This window comes from Pteropus medius, unplaced genomic scaffold, assembly GCF_902729225.1.
Source record: "Pteropus medius unplaced genomic scaffold, Ma_sr-lr_union100, whole genome shotgun sequence".
NCBI classification, from domain to species: Eukaryota; Metazoa; Chordata; class Mammalia; order Chiroptera; family Pteropodidae; genus Pteropus; species Pteropus medius.
In genome coordinates, this window is record NW_024351073.1 from 6157246 (window position 1) to 6180200 (window position 22955).

Sequence of the window (22955 nt, forward strand, 5' to 3'; positions counted from 1 at the left end):
CAAACAAATCTGCACATACCCATATTGACCCTGAACATTTCCTACCTAGTGATGCAATTATGGTGACTCGTGCTTATGAATAAAAATATATTTTTAGTTCCTGTTTTGCATAAGAATATATGGGTGATTCACATATTCATTTGAAATAGTCTCTGTATTAGAGTTTTCCAGACAAACAACCAATAGAATACACACGCACATGTTAGATAGGTGTGAGCATCATTGATCTATATAGGGAGAGAGAAAGAGAGAGAGGGAGTGGCGGGAGGAGAGAGAGAGAAGAGGAGGGAAATTTATTATAAAAAATTGGCTCATGCAATAATGGAAGCTGAGAGTCCCAAGATCCGCAGTCAGCAAGCTTAGATTCAGGAGAGCCAACGGTCTAAGTTCCAGTCTAAAAATCGATGGACTTGAGACCCAAGAGGAGTCAATTTTTCAGTCTGAGTCTGAAGGTGAGAAGAAACCCAAGTCTCAGCTTAAATAATGAGGCAGTAGGAGTTCCCTCTTACTTGGCCTTTTTGTTCTATTTGGGTCTTCAATTGATTGGATAAGACCCACCCATGTTAAGAAGGGCAACAGGCTTAACTCAATCTACTCATTCACATGTTATTCGTATCCAGAAATACCCTCACAGACACACCCAGAAAAATGTTGCATTAAATGTCTGAGCCCTCATGGCCCCATCAAGTTGACACAGAGTATGAAGCATCACATCTTCCCACAGACTTTTTGGACTATCCTTAATTATCTCCCTAACAATTGAACTTGGTGAGGTTGAAACCAGGATTTCAATCTGACCCAGTGAGCTTGTTTGAGAACATCTACAGTCAGCTAGCTGAGTTCTTTGCTGGAGAGCTGTGTGGAGAGTTAATTTAAGTAGAACCCTCTGCTAGTATGACCTACCTGGAGCCAATGAGACCATGGTGCCACATTCATGCTTTCCACTGGCCATAATCAGCCTTTATTTCTGGCAATAAGATATAAAATAAACAGAAATCCAATTTATAAGATGTAATAGGGTAAAGACTGAACTGAGGTTAAAGAGAAGCTCCAAAATATGATGGCTTAATAAACTAGATGTTTATTTTTCTGTTGCAACCATTTAGGGACTCAGGTTCTTGCCATTTTCTAGTGCAGGGTTCAGCAAATATTTTCTGAAAGGGTCAGATACTAAATGGTTTAGGTATAGGCCAACACAGTCTCTATTGTAGCCACTTGACTTTGTCATTGTTGCGCAAAAGCAGGTCTAGACACTGTGGAAACAAACGGGCCAGCTGCGTTCCAATAAAATTTTGTTTACAAAAACAGGTGGCTTGTCTATGGGCTATCGGTTGCTGATTCCTGGTCTAGAGTATTATTCTCATCTGCATGGCTGTACTTGGCTTGTTAGCACTTCTGTATTTCAACTTGCAAAAATGGGAAAAAGATAATGAAATTGCTCATGCCAAAATCTTTAAGGCTCAGACCTAGATGTGGCACAAAGTCACTTCTACTCATCCCATTGGTCCAACCTTAGTTGCCTAGCTGCTAAAGAGGCTCGGGAATCCAATCACTACCTGGATAATCACATACTTAGTTTAATTTTTGTCATTGTTGGGAAAAACAGATTTTAGTGGAAAACTAGTAGTGATTGCTATGTGAGACCAGTCACCTAGGAGGTAATTCTGCAAGTTACGTAATGAGTGTCTCTCCTTTTACAAGTTTTATTTAATTAGGAAATTTTTTTCTGCATTTGAAGTAATGCTCATAAAATATTTTCTGAGGATGTAATATATAACTTCAAACACAATTAGACGTTATATTCATTAAGAAATATTTACTGTGTCTACTTTGTTCTTGGCTATTCTGTGATTTCACAGTATACTTTAAAAAAATAAACTATCTCAATATAATGGTTAACAATAAATATTTCATTATTGAATCAGATTATGCATTCTATAAACATTCTGAAAAAAATAAAAGAGCTAATTCATTTCCCTATCTATGATATGTGGCTTTCTATTTCACACTGAATTAATAATATAGTTGCCTAATTTTGCATAGAAACAGTTGGGAACTGAATTAAAAAGACTTCTCAAAAAATTGCTTCTTGAGTCTTGTGTTTTAGAATTATCTGCATTTGATTTCAAGGGACAGAAGCCCACTCATGGTAGTTTAAGCAAAAAGAAATTGGCATGGCCAGATTCATTTTTTGATGGTGCCAGCCTGCTGTCTCTATCTCTCCTTTCTTTCATGTGCTAACTTTATTCTTAAGAGAGCTTTTTTGTGTGTGACAGGAAAAATGGCTACTGACTATTCTAAATCTACATCATCTTTACATATTTATAGCTCAAGTTTCCAGAAGAAGAAGAGACATCTTTCCCAGTGGCTTTGGCAGAAAAGTCCTGGAACAAGTCACTTTAGCCAGGGGGAGGACAAACTAGGACTGGCCTAGCCTTGGTCATGAACTTCTGGGGCTGCAGGAGACTGGGTCAGCCCCACCCACGTGATGCAGATTGGAGATGAGTAGTTTTCCAATGGAAACTGGGAAAAAAGAGTCCAATAAATTTGTCTTCTTTTTGGCCCCATAGGAAATACACAATTACATTCTTATTTTATAAAATTGTACACTCCTCACTAAACTTTGAAAAGATATATTGACATATTATCAATCCTTGATTGATGAGTGGTAGATGTTTGATAGATAGAGGATAGACAGACAGACAGATTTGAGCATCAGTTATAGGCTCAATATAACTCTAGCTGGGGCTACAAAAACAAGAGAGACCTGGGGTTCCTAGACTCATGAAACTCATGACTAATGGAGAAAGTTAAACAGGTAAACAAGCATTACAAAACAGTGTGATAATCATTTGTAGATATGATAACAGATAATAATCTTTCACAAAGGGCTAGAATTCTTCTTGGTCCTTTATGGCATTATTTCTTGCTTTTTTTTTTTTTTTTTTTTTTTTTGGATTTTGTGGGGAACATAAATACGTACAAGACAAACACTGAATTTGGAGTCAGTAAACTTTGGGTAGCCTCTAGCTGTGTGGCATTAAGCAAGGATACGAGCACTTTGGCTCTCAGTTGTCATGAGTGTGAAAATTAGGAGATTGAACTAGATGATCCTGTTGATCCCTCTGTGTTTACAAATTCCAAATATTTGCATATATGAGATTATAGTAATCAATAGTGACTTCATTGGAATTGTTGGTTAGTTAGGATGTATATAAACTGAGAAGCCACTAGATGTCATCCACTTCACAGATTTTGCTTTTAAAATCAGATTTTAAAAGCTAGGATATCTGGGAGCTGAGTGAGAGCTTAAAAATCATATTTTTCAATCATGTCAGATAATTAAAAACAAAAATAGGCTATTCGAACTAGATATGTATAAGTTCACATATCTAGTTAGCATTAAAAGCAGATTTCTCAACTTCTATTCCAGTGGACTTTCCTCTCTTTAAAGTGAATAATGCTTGGAAATGATGTTTTTGCATAGATTATCAACTTTGATATATTTTTTTCTTTTTCCTCTTGAACTCTTTACTCAAAATAATTTCTGGATCTGGTATAGACTGTTCAAATTTCTGTGATTTAAAATAATACCAATAACACTGAACAAAACAGATATTATTAATAGATTGCTATTCTGTCTTGAGAACTATTTGCAGATTATTCATAGGAGGATGTAAGATATTGGATAAATGTGAATGAAAATGGAAATCAAAGTTCACAACACCTAGCTTATCTAAGGTTTAGATTTTGGCAAACTCAAGTTTTTTGATTTTAACGTGGTCGTGGATGGAAAGTTGAAAAGGGTTCTCTTTGAGAAGTGAAATAGCTTTTTAAAGGTCTGCACCAAACCCATTAACATTGATTTCCATGTCATCCCTTGAACCTTATCTAATATGCAGTTCTTAATAAACATGGTTATCTAATTCTTGGTTTAGATGACTCCAGAGGATATGAAATAGAAATGGTACTATAAGAGGCAGGACCACAAAAATAAGAAGCAACAGCAGATAGCCCGCTTAGAAGAAGGGGGAAAATTGCTAGACTCGAGAAACAAAACTATATTATATCATCACAAAATAACAGACGTTTATAATGACAACCTTGTGTCTTCAAGAAAAGGTTAAATTACGTTTGTGACGTATAAGCTTTTTGAGTTCCAAAAGGAGTAAGTTTTGCTTATATGAAAAACTTATTTATGTAATGCTTATAAATGTGAAGTTACAATAAATTCTTTTTTTTCAGGATGGCATGGTAATGGATCATGTATATAAACAATGAGTCTGTTAATACTGTTTTCATTTCCTGAGTAACCTGGGAATAATAAGACTCCTGAATAGGGATGCAGTGGGGTATTTGAAAGAGTGTGGAAAGTAGAAATTGCTATATAATTGTAAGCAATCAAGATGAAGACAGTAAGGAAAGTGAATGCATATACCCTCCCTACAAAATACATATACCCGCTCCTTGGGAAGATGAACTGAGAAAATGGCAGAGCTCAGGATTAGAACAGAAAGGAGGGTCATGAATTAACTTCGTGGAGGATGGTGAAGTAGCAGGACTGACCTTTTACTTTTGAAAAGATAGGAAGAGATCAGAGAGATCCTCCCAGGGATAGGAAAATGGGAACACTCTGAGTCAGGACTGAGATGTGACCCATCTGTGCTTATGAACGCATGCATGTATGACTGTGGCCTCCAACGGGGATGGAGCTCTCTGAAGCTAAGCCACCAGCTCTATATGCTCTCTCCACATTTTTCTTCTGGCTCAATTCCAGCATGAAGGAACACCAAGACTTGTAGAGTATCTTCCTTAAGCTATCTATGTTCAGCTTTGTTTTATTACCTGCCCTGGATTGGACAACGGGAGGGTTCTGCTGTTTTTCCTATTTTCTATGGTCAGGCTTCAGAACTTTTTCCTCTCTTTTTTAATCCTCTTGATGAACTTATACTTGACAATGAAAGTTACTTGTGGGAAGATTCCAGTTGGTTTCAATGAGGAAACAAGACAAGTTGGCTGTCACATGTGTCCACATCTTTCATGCACGTACTCACTGAATTTCTATATTCCTTCAAGTCACCTCATGTTATGCAATATTGTTATGATGTCAGAATCCCAAAATAACCAGCAAATGTGCTTTATTTCAATGTGGGAATTTCACACTCTCTTGTATATTACTGGAAAATAATTTATTTCCCACATATTTTGATCACATTATAGTGGCGCCCATCATGTTGTGCTAACTAAGATGGTGTCCGAATTCCCATTATAAACTTGTTTGTCAGGCTTTTGTAACCTGACTATAAAATTCTGCCTCAAGTTGGAGATGCTCTCAATCCCAGAGCCATTTAGGAAAGAAAATAAATTTATTTTCTTTCTTAAATTGAATAAAATGTTAAAGAGTCAAAATAATTAATGGTGAAAACTTCCAGTCGTTCAAATCTAGCTGCTATTTTGTCAACTCTAAGCATAATTTTTGAATTTTCAATCTGTATGACTTTAGTGTAGTTGGGAAGTTCATTTTTAGGTCAAAGAGGGACATTTTATCTCTGCAAATAAACCAACTCAACACGTAGGTGAGAAAATGATTTTATTTTTTAAAAGTTTCTTGTTTTTACAAAGTAGTTTCAAAAGTGCTACACAGTGCAAGGACAGACGACACAAGGCCTGGGAAGAACCACTTATGCGTGTTCTGATTCTGTCTTTCTCAACCTGAGAGATAAACTCACAGAAATCCTGCTTTGTTTACCTTTTCTCTCAGGAGTTATTTTTTCCTCTTTTTAAAGTTTTAGTTTAAATTTTACTTTTTATTTTAATAGCAAGGGACTTCTGGACATAGAAGTGAACAGGACATAGCTACATTTCAAATTTACTTTGTAATAATGTCTCTTTATAACTTATCAATAAGTGAGCCAGGGTGCTATTGAAGTAAACTACTTTTTCAATTGAACTGTCTTTCTGGAAAACTTTAACTACCAATTTGTCTGCACTCCTCTGTTTTTAACCTACAGGCTCCATGATAACTTGAGTGACCTTGAACTTTCAGAAATCAGGGCTCCAGGAGGAACACTCTCACTCTGGGGATGTTTTCCGCTCTCACTAACTTCAAAGCAAACTGAGAGATAGGCACAGTGGGGGGATATCTGAGCCAAATTTTTTATCGAGAATATGTTGGAGTAGGGTTCTTGGGATGAACAAACTATGTACAATTTTTAATCATCTCCAAAGCCCTAAATGATAACATTTGGTTTTCCTAAGTTCAATTTGATTGGAAAGCCAGTCAGTTGAAAAAATAGCATATGTGTCATGGGACTCAAAGTTAAACATGCTTCTTGAAAAAGATTATCCTTTTCAAGGGTCTACAAGTACAGTAAAGAATATAGAGTGGGAAAGGGGAGGTGAGAATCCCTGTCACGACCTTGCTGAATGATTTTCACTAAGTTGCTACCCCTCTCTGAAAGTCAGTTTCTCTCTACATAAAAAAAGAAAAACAAGCTATCATTATAATAAATTATTTTTATCATTCATTCAGGGATTAGAAAAGAGAGCCAGATAGCAAATATTATTAGCTTTACAGACCACATAGTTTCTATAGCAACTACTCTGTCTCTATAGCTAGAAAGCAACCATAGATAATATGTAAATGAATGAGTACGACTGTATTCTGATAAAACTTTATTTACAAATATTGGTGGCCTGCACGCCATAGTTTGCTGACTTCTGGTTTAATGCATGCTTGCTTACTTATATACCAGGCAAGTGTTAACCGCTTTACATACATTAGGACACCTAATGAGGTAGGGACTATTATTGTCATCAGTTTATACATGAAGAAGCCAAAGCTCAAAGAGGTTAATCAATTTACCCAAGAACACATAGCTAGTAAATGGCAGAGCTGAGTTTGGACATCAAGTCCACCTGCCTCAGCTTCTCCTACTCTTTTCTTTAGACAGACTTACCTTCCTACCTAAGAGAGCTTCCATAAGGGAATTAATAAGCTCCAACAGTGTAGACTAGGAAATGTGACCCAAATCTTAATAACTCCAACTGGTGAGTGTTATAGAATAGCATCTGAATAGATTGCCGGAGAAAATACTTTCCAGATGATTCTTGGAATTCAACTTGGTAATATGGGTCAAAATATATTTTTTTTCTTATATGCAACTATCCTTGTTTCACCCATATTTTAACTTAAAGGGGAGCAATTCTCCTTCTCTACAAATGTATTTAATAATTTTTCCACTTGTTTTTCTCCCTTGAAAGCAAGAGAGGAACTATTCAAATGCACTATTTATCTAGACCCGAGTTTCTCTTCTTAAGTAGGAAAAAACCAAAGCATATTTTTCTGTTTTTCCCCTGTAAGAGAAAAAAAAGAAAGAAATGGAAACAATAGGAAAGCTTTGGCAAGTACCATAGAGATGGTGAGTTGTAATTCAACATGAATATCATTCTCATCTTCTTGTACGATTTGACAATCACTGAAGGGCTTGCATTTTCAGCTGTATAGTGTTTGTAAAGTGGAAAAGTGTATGCATTTTTACAATAAGATTGTTGGAATGTTACTCAGGCGGAACAGCTCATTTGGCAAATCTGAGAAGTATATTGAGAATCCAACTTGGTTTATCTCCATCAGGGAGGGAAGAACTCCCCCCATATCCCTCATATCTTCCAACTGGCTCTGTCTGGCTCCCAGAGCAAGCTGGGACTGAAAAAGAAAACAGTAGAGTATTGACTGGAGAGTTCCCACATTTTTATTGTGGTAGATAGAACCAACTGTCAAGCTTTTCTCTAGACTGGCTGTGGTCTGTGATGCCCTTCACAACTCTTTTTTTAGATTTCCCAAGAGATCTTATCAGATGGCCTCTGAAAGGGAACATGGACTCAAAGGAAGGTTTGTAATGCATGAAAGATTCCCAATGAACTTGACTTAGGCAGGGTGAACTTCCTCACTTCAAAGGTTACCTCTACCAATCAGATCTGGAAGAGCACAAACAGACTCCAAGATCTGAACTTCTAGAACAAAGTATACATACATATCCATGTATTTACGTTTCCATGGCAGAAACGCTTGGAGCATCCTTTCTTTACTGGAGCCATTGTGGCTTCTGAAGCTTGATGAGCTTACACTGGTGTTTGAATCAGAATTATGAATGTTTTGTGGACAGTAAACCTCTTTGACAATTCTCTGAAGGTGTTCTTGGATGAACTCTGTAGGAGGTCTGATTCAACCAAATCAGTATTTAGGTTCATTTTCTGGGATTAGTGATGCAGGTGCATTGTCACCACTAACATCATTATTAAACAGTAATTAGTGACTCATTTGGGGACAACACTGTACATCAGTGCCATCACTTCTCTTTCCAGAGTTTTTCACTTCTAGGAATTTCCACATTCTGGGGTCTCCATGCTGATCCCTCATTTTTATGCCCCAACCACGCCTGCACTTTTCAAGCTTGTTATATATTTCTGTAATTTATTTATTTCTTTAACCCTGACACAGACATATTTGGCAAAGTCTCAATGCATTGTTTTTAGAAAAACTGATCTTCCATTTTTTAGTTGTAATTAGATCTGAAGGGAGAAAAACAAGAAAATTTCTCGTTTCATTTTTTTTCCTTATTAACAAAGGAGTACTAACTGTATCAATACTAGGTTGAATTATAGTTCTCTAGGAGAACCAATTTATATATATATATATATAAATTTAACTGGATTACATAACATGAAAGTACATGGTTACATTAGAGATAATGTTAAACTTTTGAAGACCAGATGTTTTAAGGAGAATTCCTTACAAATGAAATAGAAAGTACAAATTTATGATAATACGATATAGAACAAGTACACATGTAAACCATTTCATCTCTTTATAGAGACAGCAGGGCAAAGATGTGATACTTGAATTCTTGAATCGTCTAGAGAGTTCAATTAATTATCCACTTATTAATGTAAAATAGATCTTCTAGGAAATTACAGAGCTTATTTTTATGATTGTTCCCAGAAAGAGGTAATTATCTTCTTCACTTGCAGTATAATTTACTTTGATGGAAAGAGTAAAAGGTTTAATAAGATTAAACATTTAATTAAAAATCAGCAGCAGAGAAATTGGTCAATTATTCTATCATAATGTTGTTTAGAAACACATTTCATTTTAATTTATTGCTTTGGTAAGTTTATCATGAAATACATTTCTTCTAAATATATAGCAAGGTCAGTTTCCCCCAGAGAGTCATGCTGTCCAAAGCAAACTACATTAATGACAGAGTAATTCCATCTCCTCCCCGACCAAAAAATTATGTTTATAATAACAATATACATTCACTTTAGAATGTTTAAAAAATAGGTAATATTATATGAAATTATATAAAAATATAAGTCATAATCCTACTACCTATAAATAACCTTGTTACTATTTTGGTATATTTCTTCCAGCCCTTACCCCTGCATGTACACACCAGTGTGCATATACCAATGCGGTCCCAGTAAGATTATTAACCAAAATTTAACTGGATTATGTTCTCATCTTCACAGTTCCGGCCCCCAACCATAGCCCTCCAGCTTCACTTCACCCCAATTATTTCTGGGAGTCTCTGGGGGTATCCCAGATAAGCTCATACATAGTTTCTTCTATGCTGTCCTGTTTCTCTCACTGCTGCCTTCTGTCCTTGCTTCTTGCTCACTGCAGTAGCCTCAGAAAAATAGAATGGGTGGCACAGAGAGCTGCTCAATAAAGATTTATTGAGGTGTTCAATAAATAAAAAGTCTCCTTGAAGAATGTGTCCCAAGAGTGTCCCAACTGCTGGTGCCCTTTCTGTTGATATTGCTGTCCCAGTAAGAGGGCCATCTCCTCATGCTCTTCCTATAGTTCTCACCGTGCTGGAGGATGCTTCACACCGAGTTGCTTCCTAGCTCTGTGCCACACCTTGTCTGCCAATACGTCAATGCCTTACTGAGTTGTTCCTTACATCTCAGAGTCCTTTTGAAAATATTTCCTTTAGCTTCTTCCTGCAGCCCCTTCTTCACAAGATTCAGACATAGAGTTAAGAATAATATCTTAAACAATACCATGCTGTCTCCTTCAGTTTTGTGTCCTTATTCTTCCTCTCTCCAAACATTTTCATAGAAATGAAATCTGGTTATAAGAAGAAAAGAAATTACATAGTTGCTACTCAGCAAATATGTTTAGAAGGCTTGAACAGTGAGCAAAATCACCTCAGTGCCTGAGTGGCGTGTTTTGCCTGAAAAATACCTGAGAAAGTGTGAGAAAATCAATCCTATCTTATTTACCTTTGTTATCACTTGGTGATAGTGGTAGTAAGTGCTGTATTAGAGCTGTGCTTGCCTCTTCGCATTTATTTTAAACCTCAGCTAGATCATTTACTTTCTTCTACGGTTTTTTCCTTCTAGCATCAACGCCAGTCTTCCATCCCAGAGGCGTGCGCACTCTCTCACCCCCACCCTCCCCCCACAAATATGTATGCAAACACACGTTAGAAGGATCACCTCCATCACTAACAGACCAATGGAATGAGATAAGCCTTCTCTCTCTCTCTCTTTCTCAGTCTTTCTGAGAAGCTAACAAAATTAATGGACTGACTTCCCTCTGCTCTTTCCTGAAGAGGTCTTATCAATCTTCAGATTTTGATGACATTTTTATGCTTTAGGTTTATTAATTTGTTTTTGTGTTGGATTAATTCATTTTTGAGCCACATAATCAAATTCACTTTTCCTATGATTTACATAATCCTTTCATTGATGCCAGACTCATCCCTTGATATAGAAGGAAAATTTAGCTTGTGCAAGACAAAGGAATCAAGTCCACTGTAATAGCCAAGATCAAAGAGTAAAGGGAAAGAAGTGATGAAAGTTTCAGCTTTAGAAACACAATGTTTTTTTCTATTCCTAAAACTTTGGTGTGTGGGAAATTTTTGAGTTCGTAATTTGAATCATAAAGATAGCAGATTTGGGGGCTGCACAGCTCCAAGGGTGCCTAAAACTTGAGATTGCCTTTTACCTCTAGCAAAGCTGCTCTTCAAGGGATGTCTCTGGACCAGGAGAGTGTTTTGCAGTTGAAGATTAAAGAACAAAAGTGGGGAAAGTAAAAAAGGTAAACTGGAATTCCTCAGAACGATTTTAGAAAACTATCCTAAATCTTATTTTTATTCTTTCCCTACATGAACTCTGTTCCTGGCTCATATCAGATGATTTCCTGCCTCTCTGTTTCCTCTCATGTTGTTCCCAACTTGGCACCCAGGCCCTGGGAAAGACACCAAAATGGCCCTCCCGATCTCTCTCTGAAACCACCTGCGATCTTCGAGGCCTGGCTTGACTCCCTCCTCTTCTTTGTTGCCTTCTCTAACTGTTCCAGCCCTGATTCAGTTTTCTTTCACTCCGATCACCTCCAGCACTTGGAATCTGTCTTACACTATTTAGCAGTTAGCTAATATTTGGTATTGGTCTAAGTTATTGACTGGGAATTAGGACACATGTGTTCAGCCCAAGTTCATTTACTAGGTAGGTGTCCTTAGGTCATATCACCTTACTGACTTTTCTGGGTCTTATTTTTCTCATACAAAAAAATAGAGGAGTAGGTAGATTGTCTCTAAGATAGCCTTTAGTTTAATTCTACTACTTTTGCTGCTCAGGTAGACTTTAATTGCACATAGCACCATACCAGACACTTCTGTCTTCCTCATGCTTACCTGAGTGCTATATGCAAAGAAGTAAATGAATGAATATTTAGTGGCTGATTCGAAACCCCAGAAAGTACAAATATTTAAACATTTATTCTATTCTTCTGTGAATAGGAGAATTAATATCAAACATTTATTTTGGACTCAGTCTACAATTAGCCCAAGATTTCCTACATTTCCTATATCCAATAGAATGAAAAATGAGAATTGATGGTCAGAAGATGACTCTGAGATCCTATTCAATTTTAAGTATCTCTTCCTGTTGCAAATGTTCTCCACGGGGGTAATTTTGTCCCCTAGGACATAGATGTAGCAATGACTAAGAATTTTTGATTGATTATCAAAATTTGGGAAGTACTACTGGCATTTAGTGGATAGGGGCTACAAAAGGGATGCCATTAAACATTCTACAGTGTACAGGACAGCTTCTTATAAAAAGAATTATTTGGTCCAAAATGTCAATAGTGCCATGGTTGAGAACACCTACTATATGGTAAGCTTATAGTTCTCTGTATATTGAGCCTACATAATGTTATTTACAAATAATAACATAATCCCTTTATAACGAATTAACTGAAATTGACATTTCCCCCTAAAGTTAAGCTTAATTATGATAAATAAATTGCATGAATATAAAGCAAATTCCCAAACCTGAAGATGAGTGATGATATTCTGTTCTCTGTGGTTGAATTAGTGAGTGAAGAGAGAAGAAAAGCCGCTTTTACCTTTAATGTTATTGTTTTCATTTCCCCAACTTTAGCTTTGAGTATAGTACTGTTTGTTTTTTATGATTTGAGAATTTATTTAAGTTCTATTGTTATTTGCCTATAATGGTGTAGATATTTAGAAAATGCTAGTTCCTAGCCTAATTGGTCCATTTAATCAAACATGTATAGATTGATCTCATGTACAAAGTCTTCTATGGTAGTTAAAGACTGAAGAATGAAGAATCTGTTCTCTAGCAGTATACAGGCAATTAGGAGAGATAAGACATATCTGTATGTATCTATAATATAAAAAATAATTAAATAGTTTATGAGACAGATACAAATAAAAATCTATTGTAGTTCAGAGGAGGAGAGATTATTTCCAGCTGGTCAGAGTGGTTGGGAAGATACACAGGGATGAAGTTTGGGGTCAGGAACTGTGCACAATCTGTAGAGAGAAATGAAGTACTCCTTTGGCTCTGTAGTCTTTGCTCTTCCTGGCCCATAACAAAACCACCGTTTATTGTGTGTGAAATTTCTTAGAGCCATTGAGTGAACCTCAAGAAGAAGAAAGACTATGGCGCATATCTCAAATTTATTAGTCCATGTATCAATTTATTTATTTGTCAAGATTAGAATTCTAGAGGGCACATTCCAGAAAATGCTATACTGCTCTAAAGGAGCTGAGTGAGTATGCGGGGAGGCAGATCTCTGGATAATCTTAATAGCACATTTGAAGAAGGAGAAGGGAAGTAGCGATTCTCATGTGACAGGAACTGTGCTGCGTCTTGTACATAATCAGACTCATGGGACACCACAAAGCCTCAGCCCAAGAAAAGAGTTGATCTAGAGACCAGAGTTGAGCAGAGAAAAGTCTCAAGACTTTGCGGTACCACAGAGGATTACACAAGTGTTTCATGTCTGTTTTCTCCATTACAAACCAGGAATCTGGTTTAGCTCCACATTAACGTGCAGACTGGCTACATCACTTAGCCTGTTCCTTATCTGTTATTAAACAGGAACAGTATATGAGTAGCAGGATCCATACTCCTTTTTTTTTTCCATTTCCATATCAGGAATTTAATCTTTGGGATTATACTTTTTATTCTTTTTAAAATAAAACAATTGTGGCAGTTTTGAAAGAGATACGGAATGCTTCTTTAATTGTAAATAATTGTTTCATGTGTTTGGCAACGGGACCCACTTGGAATTGAGGAGGCCCTAGGTCAAAATGTGGAACCCATCCTGACAATATCGAAGCCCCCTCTGTCCTTTCCAGAAGACAGAGAACAGACACATCAGCTTGATCCAAAACATACTTTTCTTGCAACTGATGGGTTATTTATTATTGTTGCACACACTGACAAGCAAAGCAGTAAGACTAGGCAGGCACTAGGGAAGCATCTTGCCAAATGACTGCTTCCCTTGAGTATCTTTAAGGGAACAGTATAAAAATCACAGAATGCTAGAGTAGAAAGGAAACTTAGTGACATAAAGAGAAGAAACCAGCTCCCCTAGACAATAAAAGGGGAAACTGAGGCCCAGAAAGTTTGGATGACTGCCTTAATCAATCAGATCATAAAAGCAGATTTTGGACTCAACGTCTCACTCTTAAGTCAGCATTCATTTTCCTATACCATAAATTAGAGTTCATGATTTGAATTTATTTTACTATATAGTCTCTATCACCCTTCCCCACACACACTTTTAGTTTGTTTGAGTGTAAATTGGAAGTCCCTGCTATCCTGACTTAGGCACAAGACTTTGGAGGCTTCTAACTAGAAACACTAGTTGGTTCTGGCAAAGTTAAGTTTAGATATATTGCTTTGTGATCTACCTAAAAGTAAGTATAATATATTTTTCTGTATCATTACATATTCATCACCATCATTTTTTAATAGCTTCATGGCAATTTATCTTACAGATATGCTATAATTTATCTTATTAAATTTCTTGTAATTGGACGTTATTCCCAAGTTTTTGCTATTATTTTTAAAAATGTAATAAATGGCATTGTGGCTAATTTTTTCCCACATATCAAAGATGTCTTCCTTAGAACATATTTTTAGACTAGACATGGCACAAAATGTGAGAACAAGACAGTACTATAGCTTCTCTGGAATGGGTGAGTGAAAGGAGAGATATGTGGCTTTGGTTTTTATTGGGGTAAAAGAGTGGGGCCAGAATAAGTGTTACTTCTGGCCAACATTTGCATAGTTTGGCTATTCTGCTGGTGCCAAGGGAAAGGGTGTGGGGGCCTTCTTATGGCTTGCTCAGTTGCGGGGCAAAAAGGGAAAGGGGGAGGGGCAGGACTTGAAAGCTGTCAGAGATTAACATCAAAACCAGAGTCAGAGTCTTCATTATCATTTAATTTGCTAAAATAATTTGAAGAAAATTGGACCATTAGCAATAGGAATTTAAAAGTTGGTGGTCTAGGTACATGATGATTCCACTGGTTTATGGATTTAATTTCATCTAGATGGCTCATAGGACCTTTAAGGACTTTAATAACATAGACAATGGAAAAATAATATTGCTAGCTGTGTGCTATCATCTGTAAACTCTACCCTACCACCTAAAGACCCTTCTGCTGCTTAGTCATCTTTCATCTTAACTTATTTTAAAAAGGCGATGTAATCTCAGACAATTGTTCTTTAGGCTACCAAGTCTTATCTTTCTATCAGGCCAACCCCACTGCTAATTGCTTGATTGGGATATCTAACACGTTTTTGTGTTTTTTTTTTTTTTCATATTTTCATGCAGACTAGAAAGATTGGTATCAGAGTGAATTTTACCCGTCACTGGATGAGTCTTCAATAACTTGATTTCCTGCTGTTGTTCATAATATAACTCCTCTCTCTTTCCCCATCTCCCTTGAATTCAGAGAGCTTAGCACTTATGGCAACCCTGGTCACTTCAAATTTGAAACCAAGTCATCATTGCATTCTTGAACTTCCTCCAACCAAATTACTGAAAGAATGTATTCCTGAGGCAATTGCTCTGGAGATTACACCAATTTTGCCTTTTTCTAGTGACAGGTGTTAGTACCATGGCAATTATAACTCACTAGGGGAAAAAAAAAAACAAAACAAAAAACTAGATCAAATTCTTCTCAAAACCTAGGCACCCAGGCTGTCTTGGGTTTGCCATATTTATTAAGGCTGCAGGAATAAGGTCTTGTTTTCTTAGTCACCACTTATTTAGCAACATTTCCTCTCTAGGCTGTCTATCTAACTTGCCTAGGGAATGCTCGAGATTTGATGCATTTATTTGGATGCTTCCTGCTTGCTAAGGGCAACTAAGACCCTGTGCCCTCCCTATTTCAGTTAGCCCTGCACAGCAGCACACTGAACTTGTATTTAGGGTGGTATTTCTTTCATTAGTAGGAATGTTAGCAATTAATTCCCAGACCAGAGAGCAGATAACATTGAAACTATGAGTATCTCAAATTTCTCTCTCCTCTAGAGACAAGACCTTTTAGAGCAATGTGCCTTTAGGAACTTAGAATCTCGCTGGGGAGATATGATGGGTAAGTGACTAACTACAAAAAAAGTTCTCAGTGTGAATTAAGAATCTTTAGAAGAAAAGTAAAATATATATAACATTAAATAATTAAATAATAACAAAATAACATTCACTACTATATGCCAGCTTTTATGCTAGTGCATTATATACTGCAAAATAATTATTTACCTAATAATAATACTGACAATATCTAACATTTTTTGAACACCTATCATATGCCAGGCCGTATTAGATATTTTAATAGACTACTTCATCATTGTTCAAGGTAGGTGCTATTACCATGTCTATTTTTAGATGATGAAACTGAGACAGTTCCACTGCTAATGGGTGGCAAAGCTTGGATTCTAATTGTTTAAGTTAAATATTTCCCTCTCTTTTAGGTGATTGTTCTATAAACAAATGCCTATAGGAGTTTGAACTGAGATGACAGAGAAAGCTTCGGAGAAGTAAAATCCATATGAGATGGCCTTGAAACATAAGTTAGAATTTGAAGAGTGGAAATAATAGGGAGAGAAAGGACCTAGCATTGCAGGTAGAAGACATAATGGACAAAGGCTCTATAAGCATTGTTTTCTTTTTATCTGTGGGCACATTTCTCCAGTGCCCCCTGCCTGTTTGCAGATCTCGTATCGGTGTACGAACTATTGCATTGTGTTCTGAAATGGTTGTTTTGTTAAGGCCATGCCATCATGACTAGGTAATGGGGTTCCTTCTAAAGGCAGGGTGGGTCTCTGAGTACATCATCTGTGGAAGGGATCACTCATCTGATAGGACATCAATTCTAATTTTCGGGAGGCAGCTCTTAAACAGAGAAGGGAAATCTGCTTCTTTTAAGTCTGCCTCATTGTGAATCTGGGACTTGAGATGGGTTCAAGGTCCTTACTGAGTGGTGAGGAAAGATTCTTACTACTATATGGGAGCAGAAGGAGCACAGCAAGAGGCATCCGCATAGAAGATACTCTGGAAGATAGATTAACTTGCTTCATATTACTCTATTCCCGTTTGATCTGAGAACCTTCGGCAAAGTTTTATTGGAAGACTTAAACTTGATCTTGGCTATGCTATGCCATTTGAGCCAAAAAATAGTCATTTCCTCTGAGGATGATGGGGGCAGCAGTAATTCATTCTTTTCAACTTACTTCTCTCTCTCTTATTCTCACTCTTACTTCCTTACTCTTTAAATATTGTTAAATACTTCTGGAGTGCAGGCTATGTGCCAGACACAGTGTTAAGAACTCTGTGCATATTGTCTCAGTTAATATTCACGCCAATTCTTGAAGTGAGTCCCTTTATACCTCCACTTTACAGGTGAGGGTTACAGAGTGATAAGTGGTAGTTTCAGATATCTATTGCTACAATAATGCTGCATAATAAACAATTACAAAATCTCAATGACATACAACAGTAAACTTTTTTTTGCATATGAGTCTGTGGGATTTAGCTAATCTAACCTGGATTTGGCTTATTTTACCTGATCTTACTCTTGCTGCCAGCTCTGAGATGGCTACTTGACTGCTGATCTTTGCTAGATTTGTTCCTGTGTCTGCAGTTTGGCTTCTTATTGGCTGATTGAGGATGACCTTGGCTGGGATGACTAAGAGTTTTCTTTGTTGTACTTATTGCTCATCCTCCAGCATGTCCATCTCATGGTATGGCAGAGGGCGAGAGCAACAATAAGAAACATGTAAGTGATTTTCAAGCTTCTGCCTGTGTCATGTCTGCTAACATCCTATTTGGCAAAACAAGTCACATGGCCAGAGTTATAGGGCCTGGACATGTAAAAAATTGGGGCCATTAATGCAATTAGTTTGTCATAGTGGTGGAGCTCATGCCCCTTTTCGCTTTTCTGTCTCCTTCTAATTAGTGAGATAATTATATAATAATTACCTAATTATTCTTTGTCTATTTTCCTTATATAGAAGATGAATCCTGGGTTGGAAGATTTGAGGCTAAAAGGTCTAGCCTTCTTTTCTTGTAGAGATTCTCCCTGCACTGACAATTTTAGAAAAGGAGTTTGCTTTGTTATGATGTGCATATTCATATCCTGGGATTGTGATGACTCATCAGATTCCAAGTTGAAGAATTTTCCTTGGCACGGAGGTCATTAAGATTCCAGAGGATGAAGACTCCTTTTCAATAACAAAGTACGCGCAGAGCCTTACATGACATTAGCTCTATAAGACTGAGAAAATATATAAGAGCAAAGAGTTATTCTAAATTTGGTCCATGTGTTTTGACTAATTTATGTTTTTTAAGCCCAGCGATATCTTTATCTATTTACATTTTGAAAATAGTGGCACTGGTATATGTGAGATATTCTTTATGTGATTTATAGATAGTGCAGTTTGTGCATATGGATTTTCTGATTCTTTGCAATAACTCTGAAGTTTCTCTCCCAAGTAAAGACACACATACAAACACATTTTTGGGGGGTTTGGGGGAGGAAGCTCTCTAGTTCATGTTTATTAGTCTGCATAGTGACTTATATCTTCCAAACACTGGGAAACCCCTCAACCTCATCCACCTTACATAGAATGCAAGTTAACTCGTTTCGATGCCTGTTATAAAAAACAAATACCCTTTAATACCCTTATCCTAGCCTTAGTGATAGAGTTTTCTTATTACATATTCTACAAAATACCTCATAGTAAATGTACGACTGAAGTTGTAATGGGAAGGCCATCAGAGCTGTCTTTTATGAGACGCAGATGGCAGTAACAACCTCTCCACTTTCTACGAAGGTGCATGTAGTAAAAAGACCTAATTCTTCAGCCAAGGATTTGGAAACCTCCCAAATAGGGCATAAATTTCTCGTTCTATACTTTTATTTCAAATTTCTTTTACAAGATGTTCTCTTATTCCAACACGCATTTTTCTCATTTTTGCTTTTAGCTTAATATGAAATACCCTCCCCGTGTTGGGCACCTGTCTGTCCCTTGAGGCCAAGCTCACCTCTTCCCTGATGCCTTTTCTGACTTGGTCCTCAGCCTGTCTTTTACTTCTTGGTTTTATCCACCTTGTTACTTAACATCTTCTTATATTTGACTTATTTTGATTTACTTTGATTCAACTCAATTTACACTTATTAAGTACTTTCAGAATACCGCATATCAGGCCAGGTCCCAGCATTACAGAGTGAAAACTCTGTCTCTGTTATTAAGAAACTCAGTTATTTCCTTTTATACATTTTAGACCCCCAACTCTCTTACAAGCAGTTTATTTTTATATATCTTACAGCACAAAGCAGATAAAAATGGTTTAAAAATACATTTTGAATTGAAATAATAAAAAAGCAGGTTGCTAATGAGATTTTTTTCCTCGGGGACTATGTATCGAAGGTCTTAAATCTTACAAAGATTGACTTCTGTGGCTTTAGAATATTTCTCACTGACAATGGTGAAAGGGCTGATTAGAACACAGTCAAGCCAGGGTTGGCTCAACATTGAACCTGGAACCTCCTCTGAGGAATCTACCCTAAGCTCAGGCAGAGGTTAGAAAAGGAAGAGATCATTTATTAGGAGTTTTAAGAGGGAGACGCTGATCAAAGGATGTCTCAGAACAAGACTGTGGAGGCTCTGGTAGTGGTTTATTGTGTTAATTGTACTCTATGAATGCTGACAGAATCTTAAAGGAAATGACTGGATTTGAAATTTTAAAAAATGGATGCCTCAATTAATTCTGTCATCTGCATTTCAATTTTGGGTTGCCTCTCCTCCATGTCCTCTTTTAGGTATAAGCACGACAGACCAGAATCTCCCAGTAATCCCCCGTAGGCTTGGAGAAGAGACTGCCATGAGACATGCCCAACAAATAAGCCAGTTGTCTTTAATTTTTCCAGTAAAATGACCTCAGTAGGATTAAGTGACATGCTTGCCAATCAAAAGCCCAGATGTCAATGAAGGAAACATGAAAAGTAGATGACACTTGGCAAAGAAGGCATCTCATTAATATCCTGTCTCTGAGCAACAAACCCCACCAAGGCTCCAGTGTTCCACTTATAGGTATACCCACAAATACCCACGTAGAAGGTCTGCCTTGCTTTCTAAACAAACTCATATGCGACAGCTACCAGGGAATTGGAAAAAGAAAAAAAGAAACCTACATTTCCATGTCCAACTGGTGGAATAGTTAAAACTGGAGCAAGGCCATTTAAGTCTAGTGCCACTAGAAAATTTACCGAGATGTTAACTGCTATTCTGTTTTGCTTCCTGCGTTATGGGAAGATGGAAACTTTGAGAGGTAACTTTACCTTTGTCTGACATGTCATGGTGTTCAAATGTTTTCTATTCTTCCTATGGCCTAGCAAAAATCAACAATATGTTATCGTATAAAATAGCATAAGTCACAGAACTAAATAATGACCAATTTACTTCTATGCAATCGTGCACAAACAACATAACTTACTGGTAAGTCAATTTTGAAAATAATTCTTATTTTAAGTTTGACCACTTATGTGATACTTTGCTTCATTAGCTGCATTTGAGTTCTTTGGGGTGGTATAATGGGAAAGAGAAGAGAAGAGGCATAAATTCTGGACTTAATTCTAGCCTTTATTAGTTAACTGTATAAACTTAGACAAATTGCTTAAACTCCTTGAATTTCAGTTTTTTCACATCTAAAATTTGGCTAAGAGTAGCTATGTCATGAGAAAATTTACTGAGATGTAAAGTGCTATCCTGTTTTCCTTTCTGTGTTATGGGAAGATGAGAACTTTGAGAGGTAATTTTTTCTTTGTCTGACATGCTCCGCATTCCCTATATCCAGGTCTTTGTGTCCTGTGCTCCCCGGTTCCTCAGAGAATTAAGTTTCTCTGTGTATAGTGCGTCACCCTCCCACAAGGCTACCACCATCCAGAGCTTTGGGAGTTGGGAATTGTTATGAGAGGAATGAGGAAATTAAATGGTAGCCGATTTTTAGCCATCTTTGGCAAAACCAAATTTTATCTGAATTAAAAAAAAAAAGAAAAAGAGTGTGACAATGTTTGCATGTTGGTGTCATAGAGGCAGCTCGTTCATGGCTATCTTTTTATCAGAGTTAATGTCAGGACTGAAATCAGTGTATGTGAAAACACCTAACCCAATGTCTGACACATAGTCTGGAAAATAAATGCTTATTTCTCTTTTCTCTGTTTATTCATACCGTGTAATGTTGACATAAGAAACATCCAAACCTACAGAGAATGTTTATGAGTTTATTTGAGCCAAATTAAGGACATGCCAGAAAGCAAGATCTGAAGTACTCTGCAGAGTGACAGTTTTGTGGTTCCTTTCATACATTTGGAACTAAGGACGGAATGTCAGGAAGATTACACAAAGACAGGAGAAAGCAAGTGAGGGAAATCTCCATGATTGGAGTACAGGATAGTTAACCAGATTATGTGCTCCCTTGAGAATGGTTATGCCTGAGAAGGGTCTGAAAAAGAGGACTACTCTGGCATTTCAAAGGTGTGTTAAATTAGATGCACCAGAACAATTGATAGGGCTTGCTTAAGACAAACCTTTTACGACAGAAGTTACAGGGCTGGGGCATGACTACCCACCATAACTTGCCCAGTTAGGAATTTATGATTGGATCATTATGTGAGGTTACTTTTGGTCTCTGAACTTGTCAGATTTATTACAGAGCCCCCTTTTCATCCATAGTATCCAGGAATTGAGCCATTCAAAACCCAAATATTTATCCAGTTCAGACCAGCTATCAAAAAAAATGGATTACTTTTACCCCTATTGTGCGCAAAAACTCTTGAAGAGGTTGAGTGGAACGAGAGATATTTAGAAAATTAGTTTCTACGTCCTAAATCTCCATGTTTACTTTTTCCTAAATTTGACCAGCCTGAAGTGAATGTATTTCTAGTTCTCTTTCCCCAACTTCCCTTTTATAATCACTTTTCTATCACTGGACAAAAGACACACCTCCCACTCATTCTGAAGCTTACTTTATACTATGTTGTCTCAGGCTATAAAAACTCCCCAAGGATACAAAGGGGCAATTGGAAATACTGGAGTCTGCAAAGCTTCCTTGAAGCAGACAATCATGGAAATCTTCTCATCTTTTTGTGTCTTCTTTCTGTGTCAGATCTAACATGCTTTAGAACTGAAGATTTTGACCTATTTTGAGATCATAGTGCAAATGCCTGATATTAAGCTTTCAATTGCTGAGGCATTCGTTTCAAAAGATATTTATCTTGAATAAACATATTGCCAACTGTCTGACACAGTTGCTAGCAAAACAATCAGATAAGGAATTAGGCCCCCATACACACGAACTTCCCCTTTCAGAAAACCTTGGGTGACCTAGATAACTGACCACTTGAGTGACCTTGCTCCGCTTTCCCATGCTCCAATTCTTGTTCTTTTGCTTCATATTAGCCGGTAATGAGTGACCCTACAAAACCCCAGACACTTCAGCCTTGGGCCCTAATGAAAACAGAGCCCCAGGTCTGTAACCTATCTCTCTTTCTATCCTCAACCTCACTGTGTGGTCCCCGTGGGTGTGCTGTATACTCTCCAGGACCTGTGAGTAATAAATCTTGTTCCTCAAAATTCTCTGAAGATTTTTTGCTAAAGTGTGTCCTATGATTATAAGAAGGGCTGGTCCAGCCACAATATTGGTCCACAATGGCTCAGTGGGGGAAATGTTTGTATAGACTCGCTAGAAGTAATAAAGCCCTGGAAAGAGTCTCAGGAATTCTTAGCCTAGAGTATCACCATCAATAGATGGGGAGCAACAAAACGAGAATACTGTGGGTTCAAGCACACTGCAGAATGGGCGGGTGATTTCTGCATTATTCTTGAGGGACAATCATAAGGGCAAAGCAAGGAGAGTATCCATAGGAAAATAACAATCTAAATTCATTGACTCTACTGTCTTTTTACTATCATTATCATGTGCTTTCTTTTCCTCTTTACTAGCTTAAACTCCATGGCCTAGCATGATAACTAGACCCTTTTATACACTATAAATCCTCTCTCTCCCTATCACTTTGATGTATCAGCTTATCAAAACCACAACTCTGATTAAATCCAACTCC